The sequence below is a fragment of the Heptranchias perlo genome, chromosome 33, assembly GCF_035084215.1.
Source record: "Heptranchias perlo isolate sHepPer1 chromosome 33, sHepPer1.hap1, whole genome shotgun sequence".
Lineage (NCBI taxonomy): Eukaryota > Metazoa > Chordata > Chondrichthyes > Hexanchiformes > Hexanchidae > Heptranchias > Heptranchias perlo.
The window spans coordinates 15,101,230-15,121,356 of NC_090357.1; the positions used below are offsets into that span (position 1 = coordinate 15,101,230).

Here is a 20,127-nt window from a genome sequence, read left to right on the forward strand (position 1 = left end):
TACATTCTTACCACTCTTTGGGTAAAGAAATTTCTCCTCAATTCCCTATTGGAATTATTAATGACTATCTTATATTGATGATCTCTAGTTTTGGACTTGCCAAGTGGAAACATTTTCTCTACATCTACCCTATCAAACCCTTTTACTATCAAGGCCTCCATCCGGTCACCCCTCAGCCTTTTCTTTTCTAGAGAAAAGTGCCCAGCCTGTTTAGTCTTTCCTGATAAGTATATCCTCTCAGTTCTGGTATCATCCTGGTTAATCTTTATTGAATCTTCTCCAATGCCTCTATCTCCTTTTCACAATAGAGACTAGAACTGTGCACATACTCCAAGTGTGATCTAACCAAGGTTCTATACAAGTTTAACATAACTTAGGAACATAGGAACAGGAGTAGGCCATTCAGCCCCTCGTGCCGGCTCCGCCATTTGATAAGATCATGGCTGATCTGTGATCTAACTCCATATACCTGCCTTTGGCCCATATCCCTTAATACCTTTGGTTGCCAAAAAGCTATCTATCTCACATTTAAATTTAGCAATTGAGCTAGTATCAATTGCCGTTTGCGGAAGAGAGTTCCAAACTTCTACAAGCCTTTGTGGGTAGAAATGTTTTCTAATCTCGCTCCTGAAAGGTCTGGCTCTAATTTTTAGGCTGTGTCCCCTACTCCTAAAATCCCCAACCAGCGGAAATAGTTTCTCTCTATCCACCCTATCTGTTCCCCTTAATATCTTATAAACCTCGATCAGATCACCCCTTAACCTTCGAAACTCCAGAGAATACAACCCCAATTTGTATAATCTCTCCTTGTAACTTAACCCTTGAAGTCTGGGTATCATTCTAGTAAACCTACGCTGCACTCCCTCCAAGGCTAATATGTCCTTCAGAAGGTGCAGTACCCAGAACTGCTCACAGTACTCCAGGTGCGGTCTAACCAGGGTTTTGTATAGCTGCAGCATAACTTCTGCCCCCTTGTACTCTAGTCCTCCAGATATAAAGGCCAACATTCCATTCGCCTTATTGATTATTTTCTGCACCTGTTCATGACACTGCAATGATCTATGTACCTGAACCCCTAAAAGTGCCTTTGGACATCCACTGTTTTTAAACTTTTTACCATTTAGAAAGTATCCTGTTCCATCCTTTTTTGATCCAAAGTGGATGACCTCACATTTGTCTACATTGAATTCCATTTGCCACAGTTTTGCCCATTCACCCAATCTATCAATATCGCTTTGTAATTTTATGTTTTCATCTACACTGCTTACGATCGGCAAACTTAGATATGAGACTTTCTATGCCTTCATCTAAGTCGTTAATAAATATTGTGAATAATTGAGGCCCCAAGACAGATCCCTGCGGGACTCCACTAGTCACATCCTCCCAATATCCCTACTCTGTCGCCTTTCGCTCAGCCAACTTCCTAACCAAGTCCGTACTTTTCCCTCGATTCCATGGGCTTCTATCTTAGCTAACAGTCTCTTATGCGGGACCTGATCAAATGCCTTCTGGAAGTCCATATAAATAACATCCATTGACATTCCCCTGACCACTACTTTAGTCACCTCTTCAAAAAATTAAATCAGGTCTGTCAGGCACGACTTACCTTTCACAAATCCATGCTGTCTCTCTGATTAACTGAAAATTCTCGAGGTGTTCAGTCACCCTATCCTTAATTATAGACTCCAGCATTTTCCCCACAACAGATGTTAGGCTAACTGGTCTATAATTCCCTGGTTTCCCTCTCTCTCCTTTCTTAAAAAGCAGAGTGATATGTGCAATTTCTCTGCTTTTCAATTCTATCCTTCTAAAAGTGAACCCCAATGCTTGGTTTGCCTTTTTCTTTGTAAATGGCTTTATTAACCTGTGACATACTTTGAGTGATTTGTGTATCTGTACCCAGAGATCTCTTTGCTCCTCTACCCCATTTAGACTCTTATTATCCATTTATTTGAAGTGGCCCTTTAAATTACAGTGGGGCCTTGGGCAGATCTTCCACCCGCCTAAGACCCCACATCAACAGGATGTGTCCGGAGAAGATCCCAAGGTATGCTGGGAATTCCACTTTTTACACCCTCCAAAGGCCTCAGTGGAACCCACACCAGCTGAGAGCTGTGTAGTCCCATTCAGGGCCTTAAGAACCTCCATACTTTTAGTAAAGAAAGGCAATCAATCGCAGGCAGAATCGAATACCTTCTCAAAGTGGCCGGCTTGCTTCATTAGCAGAATATCCAAAGAGGAGAATTTTCTCCAGGACCTCAACAGGCCTCGTCTCAACATTTGCTTCGTGGTTTGGGGCAGGAGTCACTGATGAGTCCATCCCAGCCTTGCAAATTACTCCATTCCCACAATTTGGGATCTGGTTTCTGGCTTGTGGCTAGGGAAAAATGGGGTTTTCACCCTGCTAGACATGTGTTGGATAAGTAGATGCCTAGGAATTTCAGGGCTCACGATGTATAAAGACACAAGTCCATGTCAAATGACTTATGAGCAAGTTACTCTAGTATATAAAATGTTGCTATTGTTTAAAGTCCACAACTACCTCATTGAAATTGCACATCTTAAGTGGTTAGCTGGTAATTTAAATTTAACTTTTTCAGGAATACATCGCCACAGAAGACATGTTGCACTTAACAAGTTCAAAGCCCCATTTTCATCTCAAACAAAGCTTCTTCGTTCCATAAATCATCATTTTGAACGGCGCTGCCATCCACCCCTTACAAGGCAGATGACAGCTGGAGGGGTAGGAATCCCTACGCTAGGAGTTCCCACTCGAGACTAGAAGAGGACCCAACGTTTCTGTGGTAGCTGTTACACCAAGTGAGTGGAGATGTCCCGACTTCCATAAGTGCCTCCAGGTCATGTGACATTAGAGAACGTTAACTCCTGTACTATGTAACTTCTAGTAAGTAGTATGTCGTGACATCCCCAATTCCCTTGAAGTCACTCTCCTCCTGGTATGAGGAGAGGCTCGAGATGCCTGGACCATTTCCACCCAAGCAGAGAAGGCGGAGATTTAAAATTATGATGGGTTTTGATAGGGTGAAGGGGTCATAACTTTAAAATCAGAGCCAAGCCATTCAGGAGAGAAAAGTTAAGAAACACTTCTTCACACAAAACAGTGCTAAAAGTGCAGAACTCTCTCACAAAACAGCAGATTCTAGCTCAATTAATAATTTTAAATCTGAGATCGATAGATTTTCATTAGCCAAAGAACATGGAGCCAAGTTGGGTAAATGGAGTTAGGATACAGATCAGTTATGATCTCATTGAATGTCAGAACAGGCTACAGGGGCTGAATGGCATACTTCTGTTCCTATTTCAGCTGATTGGCCCACCCCCATCAAGTTAAACTCATCACCAAGAGTGAGGAGATGTTAGAGCATGGAATCCTTTTTTTTTATTCGTTCATGGGATGTGGGCGTCGCTGGCAAGGCCAGCATTTATTGCCCATCCCTTTGCCACTGGGAGTGATTAAGGCAGACATCATTGCATCTTTTAATGGAAAACTGGGTAAATATTTGAAGAGAAAGACACAAGGCTATTGGAGAGAGTAGGACAGTGGGGTTAGCTTTGCATTACTCTAGATGATGTGCTGAATGGTCTCCTTCAGTGCTGTAAACATCTATGATTCTATCTAGTGAAGCTGCCAATTGAAGAGTGATTCCCACCTTGGTTCTCTTTGCCTGGGAGAGGATGTGGTAGTGATCCGATGATCTACTATAATGTATTATTCTTCCCCTGTATTCGGTGGATGCATCAAAAGCTGACACATGCAATCACATTGTGCTGAATTGAGGGCAACTAGAGACTTGCACTACAATTTTGTAGCTTTGACCTTATCTATCTGGAATAAAGCAATCGTCAATGAATTGCATGTTTGTTCTGGAACAGATCAAGACAATGTTTTACAGCCACTGAGTGACTAGCTACCTAAAATTCTTCATAGTTGGATCCTTCATTAAAAAAGCTGCCATAGGTCCTCAAGATAATGATAATGAAGCACGTTCATTTCAATTGAGTATTGTGATCAGTAGCCATGCATTAGACTTCAGACAATCATATTCTTTGATTTTCTTAATACTAGTGAAGTGCAGCCCACAAATAATTAGTTTGATCTTTGTGGATGCCATTGAATTCCATAGATCTTTAACGGCATATATGTATGCACATAAAAATGGGTAGATATTACGAATTGGTAATGATATTTGTGGCCTCAGGGATTAATTATACGATACTTCATTTAGTATCAGAATGGAAAATTGATTTGCTTTTGAATATAGAACGTTTGTATGATAGATTTCATGGCCAATCTGTTTATTCTACACTCAATTTACCTCTGCTACTGAACAGGGATCGGTTGTCTAATTATTGTAATTCATGAGTCAATGATACAAACAAGACTATTCAGTAATGAGGCAATATTCTCCCCAAACAAGCAGACAGAGAATTTGGGCATAAAAATGGTATAGATATTATCCAATGCTATTAGTCTCAGTGCTGTGTGAGTAAGGTGGCATTAAACTACATCTCACTTGAATCCGCTCTTTTACAGTTTCTTGGCGCATTCATTTCTTCAAAACATGGACCACCACTACTCCCAGATGAAAACAGAAAGTGCTAACTGTTTATGGTTTGCTTAACCCAGCAGCACATGTTCAATCCAGTCCCCAACTCAAGTCTGCCATTTTGAGGGGGGTCAGATACACCACATCGGCCAGAATTTGCTGGGTTGCACTTATGCAGCAAGTACACCGAAATTTACACTGGTAAGATCGGTTTCTATGCCGGTCCTGCCGACGGGACATTACACCGACATTTCCTGTGGAGCTTTTTTGCCTATGCCGGAATATAAAATCCAGTGTAAGATAAGCTCAAATGCAGTGCCAGTAGGGAAAATAGCGAGTGGGCTGTTGTTTTCTGCCATGGTGCCTCTCTGTGCCTTTTGCCTCTGCTGCTCCACTTCCATTATTATTTCACATCGTTCACCTGACGAAGGGGGAAGCCTCCGAAAGCTTGTGAATTTAAAATAAAATTGCTGGACTATAACTTGGTGTTGTAAAATTGTTTACAATTATTATGCAGAACAGAGGTATGTCCATTGGAAAGGCCACTCCAGCTGCTTAGTCCTTCTGAACATGTCAGGGAGTTGCGGGAGTCACATGTATTAAGACTGACAGCAGTTAGTTTAAGTATAATGTTGGTCTCGATAAGTTTTAAAAAAAAACAAACTCCAGAAATCTCAGTTACATGAAGATCAGGTGACTTTGGGCTGTGCTGCGCCTAAATTTCTGGGAGTAAATTTACACCAGCACATTACTGGTGTAAACGCAGGAAACTCATGTGAGCTGCATGGGACGGGGAGGGGGTGGTGGAAACAGAGTTATGGAAACGAGAGGCAGAGGGTTGTATCAAATATCAAGTGGCATAAATGATCAAGGAAATTTAGGCACAACAATATTTTGGCATCAGTTATGTATGAATTTCCTCAAAAAAAATGCTACACCACTCTCATGCCTTAGTTATGCTGAAAAGTTCCAGGAAATTCCAGGCCATTTTGTTGGCTCTAATTGTTATACTGGAGCCAAGATAATACATAATAGCTGTTTTAAAAAAAAACAGGGCCTAAGTCAGAAACCACGAAGAGACACTGATTAGCTGAATTGGTATACCTTAGTGTTATGCTACCAATCTACAACACCAACACTAAGTTGGTCGTATAAGACCATTGATCACAGCATTAGTCACTATTCCACATATTCAAGGCTGTCCATTGTATAATGAGCTTTATAAACGGCTTCATTAAATTTTGTGCTTTAAGTAATTTCAAGTTTTCATTTTTATTTAGTAAGGCATGCACAATAGTCAAATCTTCCAAGACAGAGCACTGATAAGTGACAAATACAGATCAAATGGAAAGATCAAATGGAAAACACAAGAGGGAATCAAGTCACAATGGAGGAAGCTGAATTCACTGCTTCTACTTCTGTGTACTGGTTTCCCAGAATGCAATCAAGTTCTAAACTACCACATCTAGGCGTGTTAGAGAGATGGTATTTATGCCATCTTAGAACAGCAGCTTTCATCAAGCAATAACCATTTCGCTGCTACCCTAGCAATGAATCTTCCCAAGTAAGGGTTGTTGAAATAGAAAATGAGGAATAATATAGCTTGATTTCATCCAGGATTAAGAGTCTGGAAAAGCAGATAATAGGGAGCACTGCTCCAGTATGGTGGGGAGAGAGAGCAGCCCGCAATACTCTGAGCTTACCCACAACCCAGGAGGCAATGAGTGGGGTGCAAACTCCTTCAGTCAACCTAGAATGATGTCATATACTGTATGATTCTCCACTAACCAGAAAGAGGCACAGGTCTCCTGACTGCAGCGTGACCAGTTTGTAATGAACCTTTCTATGCACTAGGATTATTCCCACTTACAGACCAAAAAGTATGGGTTGTTCTTACAATACATTTTTTAATGTAGGCCTGGCATTGGGCCTAGGGTTCTGCATGACCACATGGGTACTGTCAACTGTACTTTGGGAAATACAGCAGTGGGATAAAATTGGAGAGCACGGCATTTTATTGTTGTTGACTACCATAGGAGATGAAGGTGTTGGCTCTACTGAAAAATGCTTTAGTCACCTTTTTGACACACTTGTGGACAGCAAATTAGCTACAACAGCTGATATGCTCAGTGCTAGCCTGGAAAGAGTTGGAGACATAAAAACTGAGGGCTGTGGTCACCTTGACTGCACTATGAGATCATCTCTATGGTGGAGATTGGCTGTAGGTCTTCTGAAACCAGAAAGAGTTGGATAAGCACCTGTCTGTTGAACCAGAGCCTGTTGAGGCAGCTGGCCTCCTGCACACTAGGTAGCTCTGCATAAGCCTGTGGATAGAGTTTGTGGTGTGGCCAGTCTGCTTCTGGTGCCAATTGACATCAGTGGCAACCCTTTGGTGTTTATTTTTATCTTTTTCCATTAAATCCAGTAAGAGAACAATGAATGCAATCCCTACAACTTGCAACTGTGTGCCTGGAAAAATGAACAAACAGTGCAACTTTAATGAGCAAGAACCTGGCTTGCCTTGAACAGTCAGCTGAAATAGATGAGCATAGTGCACTACACATATGTGATAATACAGGAATTTCCATTTCAAGTGCTGCTCTTGCACATGCTGTGCCAGACATGACTACCAGCAGGGTTAGAAAAATTCCAAAATGCAGAGTAGACAGGAAAAAGAGCCAGTTACTTGATTTATCAGCCCCACTTGCATTTTCTACTGGCAAAAGCACTTTTGTCAGCAGGAACCTCCAGGCATATGTCTTTGTGATACCTACAAATTTCTGCTTGGATGAATAATTTCTGGCTAGTGTAAGCAGAGAGTGGCGCTTGCATGGAGCACACCTCAGGAAATCTCAACACTGGATCATGGAATCATCCCTTTACACTGAATATCACCTATTTGTAAAATTGTATGACAATGATATTATTGTGGTATCCTTATATAACTGGGAGGATTGAAAAATACTGCTCAGTATCTGCAAGTAAATCTGCACAACAATGGCATAACATTGGTGTTCAGAACTAGAGGGGTTGGCATGGGTTATGGAAAGGTTTCACACTGGTCTGAGTGGGATGCTATTTGGGATCAAGCACATTGCTGGGACACTGCAGGACCTGTGTGTGTTTGGTCATCCTACCCCTGACTTGGGAATGATAACATTGTGTACCGAATTTCCTTACTTCACAAAAAAATTCACCCAAAAATATTTTTTTTAAAAGTGGAAAAATGAATGACAAAATACATTATTAAAATGGAATATATGAAAATCACCCCCTTCCCGAAGGCAGTCTTGGGATACGGGATACCTTGTACAATTGTGGTTAACAAAAAGTTTGAAATGAAACTATTAAACTTGCTTTTTAAGCATGCTTCTGAAACTAGTTGTTAGTGTTTTTGTACAAGTTAATTCAGGATATGTGACGTTCTTGATCCTGGCGAAACGACAACATTTTTATCCAGTTAATGTCAAAATTAGTTCCATAGTCTACAGCCAACAGATGAAGCCTCCCACAATCCTTTTGTATTTTCCATGTGCCAAATCTGACAAGTTCCATTTGGCTATTAATTTTTCCCTTTAGACGCCAGTTCAGGAGACACTGATAATCTCAATGAAAACACAAGCATTTTCAATTTTTTTAAAAGCAGGTATTTGCATTTGGTACATTGAGGTAATCAAATACAATGGTGCTATAGAGTGGAAGCAGAAAAGAATAAATTCATATGTAACATAAAATTGTCTTAACAATTCTAGCAATTATTATAGTGGAGTCATCATAATTCTAGGATAAACCTTGAACCACCTCTGGTTATAGCATGATGCACAATTAGGCCTTCAGGTCTGCCCAAGACTCATTTCAGGCTTTGGCTTCTAACCTCTGGATCTTACTGTGGCTTTGGACTCCTACCTTCATGAGCTTGGCCCTTGACACCAAGTCTTGACCTTGTTACAGGTTCAGCCCATCTTCCAGATTTCAACAGTGTCTGCAAGAACTTTAAAAGACCCCTCTGGGGATTATATAGTCTGAACAGCCCTGGGACAAGGGTTAATACATAATTCAATCACATTTGATCAAAACTGAAGCTACAGTCAACGTGGGAGGATTCCTAAAAGTTAGATTGAAATAGCAAATCTTCAAATTCCAGTATTGATCAATCTCTTATTACAGCTTCTCATAATAGGAGATGCCAGAATACCCAATATATAGTAAATTGAGATTAGTTGGCATTTGAATACCCATCATCTGACAAAGAACAGAGACACGTCCTTCCCCACCAAGCCAGTTTAAGGAATATCCTTAATTACTATATAAACATGCCTTGCCCACCATACTCTCCAACATAGTGGAGTATTCAGAGATTAATCATGTACAGTAATGAGGCTACTTGGTAACTATGGTAATGTATTTAGTTTGACTTGTTGCAGATCAGGACTGAGCGAACTGATCACTTCTGACCTGTTTCTATAAACAGATCTTGTTCCTAAAACAGCTTTGTATCAGACACAAAAAATGTGGCCACTGTTGTGAATACTTTGTATAATTTGGTGATTAAATTACTGCTCAAGTTATTGTTCAATTAGTTGGTTTCTAATGAAAAGTGTTTGTCTGAACAGTTGTTTAATTGGTTTTGTGCATTACAAGAAAATGCAATGCCAAGCTGATGTTCTCTGAGCTAATGAAAATATTCAAGTATTTCATATCAGATGAGACATCAGTTTACTAATGTTCTTTCCTGTACAAGTCCACTTATGGGCAACACAAGGTCCAACACCCATGGCGGCCTTTTATTTTTTTTAAAGAAAAATATACATACATACTCAGCACGTGGGGATCGTTGGCAAGGCCGGCATTTATTGCCCATTCATAGTTGCTCTAGAGAAGGTGGTGGTGAGCCTTTTTCTTGACCTGTTGCAGTCAGTGTGATGAAGGTGCTCCCACAGTGCTGTTAGATAGTGAGTTCCAGAATTTTAACCCAGTAACAATAGAGCAACAGTGATATTTGTCCAAGTCAGGATGGTGTGTTACTTGGAGGCGATAGTGTTCTCATACACCAGCTGCCATTGTCCTTCTAGGTGGTGGAAGTTGCGAGTTTGGGAGGTGCTGCCAAAGAAACCTGGACATCTTGATGCAGTGCAACCTGTAAATAGTACACACAGAGGCCACGGTATGTTGCTGGTGCAGGGAGTGGATATTTAGACTAGTAGGCGGGGTGCCGATCGAGCAGACTACTTTGTCCTGGATAGTGTCAAGCTTTAGTGCTGTTGGAGCTGCACCCATCCAGGCAAGTAGAGAGTATTCCAACACACTCTTGGATTGTGCCTGGTTGTTGGTGGAGAGGCTTTGGGGAGTTAGGAGGCAAGTCACTCACTGCAGAATGGCCAACCTCTGACCTGCTCTATTCACCAAGGCATTTATATGGCTGATCCAGTCGATCTTCTCATTATTGGCAACCCCTAGGTTGTTGATCATGGGAGACTCAGTGACAGAAATGGCATCAAGGAGGTGGTTAGGCCCTCTTGTTGGAAATAGTCATTGCCTGGCACTTGTGTGGCAAGTAACATTTGTACCACACATCAGCCCAAGTTTGGATGTTGTCCAGGTCTTGCTGCATACAGGCATGAACTGCTTCATTATCTAAGAAATTGCAAATGGAGCTGAAGACCATGCAATCATCAGCGAACAGCCCCAGTTCTGACCTGATGGCTGGGTCTAGGATGCTGACCCAAGGATCTCCTGCAGCGACGTACAGGGAGTGAGATGATTCAACCACTGCCATCATCCTTTGTACCAGGTACAACTCCAGCCCTGAGTTTTTGCCCTGATCCCCATCAACTTCAGTTTTACTAAGTCTCCTTGGTTCCAGATTCAGTCACATGGTGCCTTGATGCCAAGGGCTGGCACTTTGACTCACCTCTGGAATTCAGCTCATGTCCACGTTTGGACCAAGGCTGTAATGAGATCTGGATCCAGGTGGTCCTGGCGGAACCCAAACAGAGTGTTGATGAGCAGGTTATTGGTAAGTGCCACTTGACAGCACTATTTATAACACCTTCCATCACTTTGCTGATGTTTGGGAGCAGACTGATTGATTGGCCAGGTTGGATTTGTCCTATTACTGCCCTGCTTTTTGGGACAGGACGTATCTGAGCAACTTTCCACACTGACAAGTAGATGCCCTTGTTGTCGCTATACTGAAACAGCTTAGTAAAGGTCATGGCTAGTTCTGGAGCAGTACAGCCGTGATGTTGGGGCCCATAGCCATTGCTCCGATTAAAAGAAGTGCAATATCCTTACAGGAATCTAATTTTGGTGGGTATGCATTCCCAGATATAAATTCAATTAATTAATTCAATTCAATTAATTAAATAAAAATCTGGAATTAAAATACCAGTATCAGTAATGATGGCCATGAAACCACCGGATTGTCGTAAAAACCCATCTGGTTCACTAATGTCCTTTCGGGAAGGAAACCTGCCGTCCTTACCCAGTCTGGCCTATATGTGACTCCAGACCCACAGCAATGTGGTTGATTCTTAATTGCCCTCTGAAATGGCCTAGCAAGCCACTCAGTTGTAAAATCTCGCTACGAAAAGTCATAAGAATAAAACCGGACAGACCACCTGGCATCGGACCACTGGGCACCAGACACGACAACGGCAAACCAAGCCCAGTCGACCCTGCAAGGTCCTCCTTACTACCACCTAGGAGGACAAGAGCAGCAGGCACATGGGAACACCACCACCTGCACGTTCCCCTCCAAGTCACACACCATCCCGACTTGGAAATATATCGCTGTTCCTTCATCGTCGCTGGGTCAAAATCCTGGAACTCCCTTCCGAACAGCACTGTGGGAGAACCGTCACCACACGGACTGCAGCGGTTCAAGAAGGCGGCTCACCACCACCTTCTCGAGGGCAATTATGGATGGGCAATAAATGCCGGCCTCGCCAGCGACGCCCACATCCAGTGAACGAATAAAAAAAGATTCAGATAGTAAAATGTAAGGAAAAGATCAATATCAATTCTAGGAACAGCTTTGAGAAATCAGTGATTGGAAAGTGAGATAATAGAATAAGTTTGAAAACAACCACATTAGAAAGTTAGCCAACTGAAGCATTTGGGGGCCGTATACTGCAAGAGGATCACATTCAATTCAGGAGTATGGGATTTCACTTTTCAGAAACAGCTGCAGACAGTGAAAATAGATAATTAGTTTATTTTCTCCATTGCGTTCAGAGGTTTTTACACCCTCTACCCCTCATCACCCTCGTCCCATTTCTTCACATGCCAAACAATAAAAATTGGCCAAGGAATTTGCTTAGAAAATAATTCCCCAATGCCAGCGAACCGCAGTCCTCGGTAACAGATATCGTGCAGAAAATGCACAGACGGGTCGTTTCTTCCCAGTCATGTCCCAGTAACACTCCACTCTGGCTACATCTTGCCTTCGGGAGTCTAAATTCTTTTTGTCAGCTTCTTGACAACCCAGCTAGGCTGTGTGTAACTGTTAATAATTTCACCTAGTCAGGATTACAAAGATCCTCATCATGGCCTGTTTTATTGCATTCTAACTCAAATGAGGGAATTATATTGTCAAACTCCAATTGTTTGGCTATAATGGCTTTATACTTGACCAAGGAACCATGTATCCACGCACAACTTGCTTGGCACTCAGCCACTGCAAAACTGGCAACATCTTCCGGGAGAGATTTGTTTTCCAAGAAGAAATTCAATTTATCTTTTGCCAAAGGGAATGAGAACCTGAACCATTCAAATAGAAGAAATCAATCTCCATTGCCTTGATTCACAATATTAACTTGTCTATTAAGAATCTCCCATGTCTGACTGCTTGATTTGAAATGTAAACCAATCAGATACCCTGCACATTTAGGTTTTGGGAAAGCAGAAATAATTATTTTGGAAGTAACATTTGTGAGGGAGAGAGAAAAAGTGTAACCTGTGCGTTGTGCAGATCAAGTAAATGCCAAGCTGGTAAATCTCACATTGGATCAGTGTAACCACAGTCAGATTTATGGCATTTAGATGTGACCTCTCTAACTTGGGCATGAAGGTGAAATTCAGTTAGCTCAACTATTGGCTAAGGAATAAGAATAAATCACTGTAAACCTGCAGCATGTCAGCAAGTTGAACACACACAGTATCTGTTGATACGCTTCAGGCCTTCCACAACCGGTGGGCACAGGTAATAACATTTAATGTTCTGTTTCCTTTGTTTTATGGTTTAGTTCTGCTTCTCAAAAAAAGGGGGCACTTTTGTTTGACATCACTGGGATAGTCCAGTGTCTCCTTATTGGAGAGTTAGAAAAGGCCACTGCTCAGCACACATCCACCATGTGTTCAATAATTGATCCACATTTGTAGATGAATACTGTCGTATCCATTGACTGTGGATCGTAATTCAAATACTGCTACCTGCCTTCCTCAAAGGTGAACACATCTTAATCAAACATCCGCAAAAGGAACGGCATTTTTAAGTAGTAAAAGCAATTTCATGTGCTCGTGGTTTTAATCTTTCTAAATGTAACCCACTTGACGTGTCCATTTGTCTTACAAAAGACAAGATGAAATAACTCTATATTAGATTTGTATATTACATCCTGTATTCTGATGTCATTACACATTTCAAAAGGCTGGTTCCTTCTAGAAGACTCTATTAAAAAGTTAATTTGTATTTTCATTTCAACTGATACAGATGAGAAATCTTGCGTCATTGTCTAAAGATGTTGTGAAATTCTATTACATAAATTTAGTTTGATTGTATTGAGTGCAGCCAAAGATTAATCAATCACCAACTTCTTGATCTCACTTGTACAGAATAAAATCTCCAACCACTGCAGAATATATTAAAAAAGCTGTCCTTTTCATGAAATAATTGTATTTTTTTTATTTTCCACAACACAATTTACTTTGTCACAATTATGTCTTGAGTTACACAACGGAACGCTAATTTTATTTGAACGAAGCTACATCTGAAGAAAATGAGGAAAGCACTTGAAGTTTTATTAGTACAGTTTACCCTAGTGGAAATGGCACAACAGGGGGACATTTGCAGCACCAAGCACGAAAAGTTTATTGTTCAGGAAAAGACACTGCTACTTTAATGAATATTTATGGCCTTCCTTCAATCGGTTTCTGTGGCACTTAACTGGCACAGCCAGAATTACCACACAATGAAGAATGGAATCATGTCACAAGGGATCATCTTCCAAACTTGAAACACAAAATTCTTCAAATCTTTTGTATTAATTAAAAATCTAAACAGAATAAAAAGGACTTTTAACTTCCTTGATGCAACTTGCATTTATTTTTTATTCGTTCATGGGATGCAGGCGTGGCTGGCGAGGCCAGCATTTATTGCCCATCCCTAATTGCCCTCGAGAAGGTGGTGGTGAGCCGCTGCCTTGAACCGCTGCAGTGCGTGTGGTGAAGGTTCTCCCACAGTGCTGTTAGGAAGGGAGTTCCAGGATTTTGACCCAGCGACGATGAAGGAACGGCGATATATTTCCAAGTCGGGATGGTGTGCGACTTGGAGGGGAAGGTGCAGGTGGTGTTGTTCCCATGTACCTGCTGCTCTTGTCCTTCTAGGTGGTATAGGTCACGGGTTTGGGAGGTGCTGTCGAAGAAGCCCTGGCAAGTTGCTGCAGTGCATCCTGTGGATGGTACACACTGCAGCCACGGTGCGCCATTGTTGAAGGGAGTGAATGTTTAGGGTGGTGGATGGGGTGCCAATCAAGTGGGCTGCTTTGTCCTGGATGATGTCGAGCTCCTCGAGTGTTGTTGGAGCTGCACTCATCCAAGCAAGTGGAGAGTATTCCATCGCACTCCTGACTTGTGCCTTGTAGATGGTGGAAAGGCTTTGGTGGGGGGGGGGGGGGGTCAGGAGATGAGTCACTCGCCGCAGAATACCCAGCCTCTGACCTGCTCTTGTAGCCACAGTATTTATGTGGCCGATCCAGTTAAGTTTCTGGTCAATGGTGATCCCCAGGATGTTGATGGTGGGGGATTCAGTGATGATAATGCTGTTGAATGTCAAGGGGAGGTGGTTAGACTCTCCCTTGTTGGAGATGGTCATTGCCTGGCACTTGTCTGGTGTGACTGTTACTTGCCACTTATCAGCCCAAGCCTGGATGTTGTGAAGGTCATGCTGCATGCTGGTACGGATGGCTTCATTATCTGAGGGGTTGCGAATGGAACTGAACACTCTGCAATCAGCAAACGTGGTTGGGCCAAGGACACTGCCACACCTTTAACATAGTAAAGCATCCAACAGTGCTTCACAGGAGCATCGAGACACAAATATTGATACCAAGCCAAAGAAGGTGACATTAGAACATGTGACCAAAAGCTTGATCAAAGAGATAGGTTTTAAGGAGCATCTTAAAAGGAGAGAGGTAGCAGAACCTGGGAGCAGGGACAAAAAAAGGGGGGCAAATGAATCTCTGTGCCTTATTCTCCAATCCACCCTCCAAGTGCAAGATTCTATACCAAGAGCTGAGCCACTGAACGTTTACTCAAAGTTTGGTGATTTTCTTAGCATTTCTTTCCATCTCTGATCTCTCTCAGATGGATGTTTTTCAGCATTGTAATTGACTCAGGTCAAATAAAGACACCCCAATATTTTCACCTACTTCTGTCATGCGTCAATTATATTGGTGTCCTTCCGTACAGTGCTTCCGTTTAGTACTAGTGTACTCTGCATAACTTCTAGTTCCTAAAAACAATGACTTCTCCCAAGTGAAGGAGTAAGCAACTTAGGTGGCTGCAATGTTTTAGTAAGAGTTGCTCGGATTCAGACAGCCCTGCATTGGTTTAGATATGTTGACTGTTCCTCTTTCAATTCTCCAAAGTTCCAAATATATCGTCTTGCACACTCTTCCTGCTTCCGGTATCTTCACTGTGTTGAAATCAAAGCTCACCACATTGTTTTCTGATGTCACTCGTTTCCAGACCCTCAAAATTGTAGAAGTCCGAATTCCAACCCCCAACTTAGTCCTCCCTTCCTTCTGCAATCTATAAGCATTCAAATCCATGTTGGCCCCATCTCTTGATTTTTCACCTTCTCTTTTACTCTTTAATCTTTTTGTCGTGTATTGCACAAAGGAATTTGGCCCTTCATCTAGGTTTCTTAAGAAACAAGCTCTTGTATATTAACATTAGATACTTTTACTTGGAAATAATGTTCTGCCAGAAAGAAAGGAAATTGATGTGTTTTAATGATTTTTAGACAAGTCCTCATGAAAAAGTTATTAGCCAAGTGCTGGACTATCTTGCAATGGTATTTTGGTTTGATCACAAGTTCAGGTCAGTATTGCGACCGACACAATGCTTTGAACGTTCTTTGGCAGATATCGTTCCTTAATTACTATAATTTGTGTGACAACCCTCTGCTCTTGGCTGGAAAGATCAGGAGCTATGCAAATCTTACATGTTGACATCAGCACCTGGCTCTCCAATCCACGCTTCCTGCGAGTTGAGTCTCTGTGCCAAGAGCTGGATCACAGAAAAGTTACTCACAGGTTTTGCTGATGGGGATGTGCATGTTTTTCTTTGAAATTAAGAGGCTGATATTACATTTCACATGATTTTGCGATCAATAGCAATGAAAAAAAAGCTGCTTAACAAGCAACTAATGAGCTGGTTAACTGGCATTAATATCAAAAGAGTTAATTAATACAATTGTGGAGAGCATGTTTGGTAAAAGTGGATATAGTGTGAAAGAGAAAGCCCAATTTGATAAGGCCCTGCAAGTGCTGATAACATCTTTAATTGGCATTTTTGATTAGGAAGGTGGTGGGTGGGGAGATGGGAGTACAGCCTCCAGATATGTGAAGGCAAGTCTTTTCATACCAACGTGTCAGTGACAGAGTGAACTCAGTCTCAATCATCTGGAAAAGACTTGGCTGGAAGTCCAGATGATGCTGCATGATTAACAGAGCCTAAGGGTAAGGTAGAATATTGCTGTAAAACACAAGCACAAGAAATAGAAAGGTAATTTTACAAGTCTGCAGGGAGCTTTGCGCTTTGGTTTTGGGCCATTGTTACCCACAACTTTCAGTCCATTAAATATTGGGAAAATGGTGAACAGCACGCACATGAATTTCATCACTGCTGTTGGGCAAGGCTTTTCGCCAATAGCTCATAACAACGGCACATGCTGTACACAGGCATGAAAGAAAATAGTAACTGCTAAAGATATGTGCAAAGAAAAAAATATTAGCAAGGACCTAGGAAGCAAAAAGCAATTATGAAAATTCAATTGTACATGCCACATGGAGAATACATCACAGGAATACATTTCCATGGGTCAAATCATTGCCTCAATCGCCAAATGCTATTATGTTTAAAGCAAAATGGGTACATAAAAAGGGCACAGTGTGGAATAGGGAGTGAAGCCCAAGATGTTTAGCAACTTATTTGTTATGAGGAGACTCTCATTGATTTGTTTGAGAAAGACAGTTTTGAAGGTGTTAGGTCTACACAGAGTGGAGGAAAGTACAGAACATTGGTTGTGCACAAAATTGTGTGTTAATGCATTTAGTGATGATACAGTACCAAAAGAGTGGCTATGTTATTAAACAAGCAACCTGGAGATCATGAGTTCAAATCCCACCATGGCAAGTTGTGAAATTGAATTCAATAAATCTGGTAATTTGTGGCTGACACCAGAAAATTGGCCATGAAAGGTTCCAGATCATTAAAAGCCCAACTGATTAATTAACATCCTTCTGGCCGACACACAACTCCAGTGCCACACTACATAGTTGGCTCTTGATGCCCTCTGAAGTAATACAGCAAGCCACTCAATTGTTCAGGCCAACAAATGCAGTTTTGCCTGTGCCACCCACAAATAAAAAAAAAGGATAAGCATGTTTATGTACTCACAATATACCATTTACTCTCTTCACAGGGCAACAAGAACTCTGTGATCCATCAGGCACACCCAAGCAGCACCATACACCAGGGCACCATCATCACCACGTGAAGCATGTACCTCCTCAGGGGAAAGGTCATGGTAATACTGAGCAAGCACAAGGTGAGGCACCAGTGAGGAAGGAATAGCGACGGAGGTGGCTGATAATGGCCATCTGGTACAGGGCGGAGATCCAGAATACTGACTCCATTTACTGAGTGGTATAGAGGTACAGTCCTTTGTGGGCACATCTGAAATGGAAAAAGTTACAACAGCAGTACTGTATTGTGGAGTCAGTTATCTAATTGAACATGACAGTAGATGATCTGGGTGGTGCAAGGGAGTTCAGTACCCTTTCACAAATGACAGAAGAGGTCATCTGTGAACCAGCTCTGAAAGACAACGAGTCCACAGTGACAGAGCTGATACAGAGCTCCCTGGACAGTTAACCGTGAGCAATGAATTACCAGCGACCATTGCCCACAATTTATGTCACAAGGTCCTTCCAGGCACCCACTAGGAAAATTGGAGGAGTCAGTCACTTTACTTGTTTGGTTTTTGGACAACTACTGTTCCCCTTCAGTTGGCTATGCAGCCTTCCACCAGTGCTATTTCCTTAAATAGAAGAGCACTTAACAATGGGGGCCATCCATAAAAAAGATGGAGAAGTTCAAAGCACAATTGGCAAATGCAACAGCAAAATGCATGTACACCGCTAATGCTGCTCAACTCAAGAAAATGTATTCATCTTGACTCATTGCCTAAAAATAACGCATTATCGATGGTTGACTACATGTCTTTGCGGACGAACTGATGGTATATTTCAGTCACAGCTTTCCTAGTGAGCCTAAACCTCCTCGTGCACTGCAGCCACTGTTTGCTGCAAGTTTGTGCTCTTAAGGCCTTCCGTGCTCCTGAGTGACCTCTCTTCCTGCTACGTTTTGATGTACCAATTAATGGGTATTACACCCATGCTCTAATTACAGACTACCACTTTGTACTATTCATTTCTTTCATTACTATGCCTTGGCTCAGTGATAGCACTCTCATCTGACGAAGAAGGTTGTGGGTTCAAGCTCCACTCCAGAGACTTGAGCATATAATCTAGTCTGTCGGTACTGCACTGAAGTGCCAGAGTGCTGCAATGTTAAAGGTACCGTATTTCAGATGCAACATTAAACCAAGGCTCCATTGGCCCTCTCAGGTGAACGTAAAAGATCCCATGGCACTATTTTAAGAGCAGGAGAGCACTCCCAATGTCCAGGCCAAAAGTTATCCCTCAGCCAACCAACACCACGAAAAACAGATTATCTAGTTATTTATCTCATTGCTGATGTTGAGACTTTGCTGTGCACAAAAATTGACTGATACCTTCACCTATAACAGTGACTACACTTCAAAAGTACTTCATTCATTGTGAAGCACTTCAGAACATGTGGAGGATGCGAAAGGCACTATATAAATACAAGTACGTTCTTTCTGTACTATGGTAGACCGAGAAATCTTCCCCTTCACACAGCAAATTAACTTCAGGTCTGACCTGGAGTAAAATACTCAATTACTAGTTTGACTCTGCAGCCTTGTGGAATGTTACATTAATGGCCTTTAAACAGGGCCTCGACAATTAAAATGGGCCTCATTTCACTTCTCACTGGCCTTTTTTTTTTAAGGGGTATGAATACTCAGACCAGCACTGAACAGATCAATTATTTTCTACACTTTTTCCTGACATTACATTACTTTTGCTCATATCTACTTTTCTGTTGAAATTAGGAGTGCGAGGCCCTCAATGATTAAATCACATATGCAAATTAGAACAGCTGTTGCCAGCGTTACCATCAAAGGCTTTCAGTTCATTAACTTACAGCATTTCACAGCATGAAATATAATTGCTTGGAATGGAAATGCTGACAATCTGCAATGTTCCAATGTAAAGTTGTTGAAAGGATGCAATGCAATTGAGAGAGGTCACTTCATGTGGGATGTTTGTGAACATGTAGTCTTGAAATCTTTATACAACAACTTGGACAAATGGTTTATTTTCTACCTTCAGAGCTTCCCTGGTAAAGCTAGATTTTTTTGAAAATGGTGTGGAATGATTAATGCAATTTTCTTCCAATTCAAAACATAAACGTGGATATCTGGGGATAATGAACATCGGGTTAAGCAGTTGGGTACAAATTTATTTTAACACTATCTCAACAACGGCAAGTAAATCAATTGGAGGAATTTGGAACTTACCAACTTGTTTTCTTTATGCTGATCCAGAGGATATGATGGAAAGAGTCAAACTGGACTCCTCCGCAGGGTTGCTGCACGAAGCTTCACATGGATGCTCAAGCTGTCAGGAAATGCGTCAACGCCAGATTCATCAGCCGCACTCAAGACAGTCCAGAACGTCACCAGAGCACAACGCAACGCCATCGACGCTCTCAAGACCAACCACAATATTGTCATCAAACCAGCAGACAAAGGAGGAGCCATCGCCATACAGAACAGAACGGACTATTGCAAAGAAGCATACCGACAACTGGACAACCAGGAACACTACAAACGGTTACCTGCAGATCCGACCAAAAAACACACCCACCAGCTCAACAAACTGATCAAGACCTTCGATCCAGACCT

The 20,127-nt window shown here is 41.8% G+C and overlaps 1 long non-coding RNA gene across 2 annotated transcripts in view; it reads left to right on the forward strand.

The window, feature by feature from the left end:
* LOC137301488 (uncharacterized) overlaps positions 1-20,127 on the forward strand; it is an 86,092-nt gene that overhangs the window by 49,442 nt on the left and 16,523 nt on the right. For both annotated transcript variants that reach the window (XR_010958301.1, XR_010958300.1), the window contains exons 2-3: positions 2,601-2,820; positions 17,497-17,622. This is a non-coding gene — a long non-coding RNA (uncharacterized lncRNA). The remainder of the gene's footprint in view (positions 1-2,600; positions 2,821-17,496; positions 17,623-20,127) is intronic.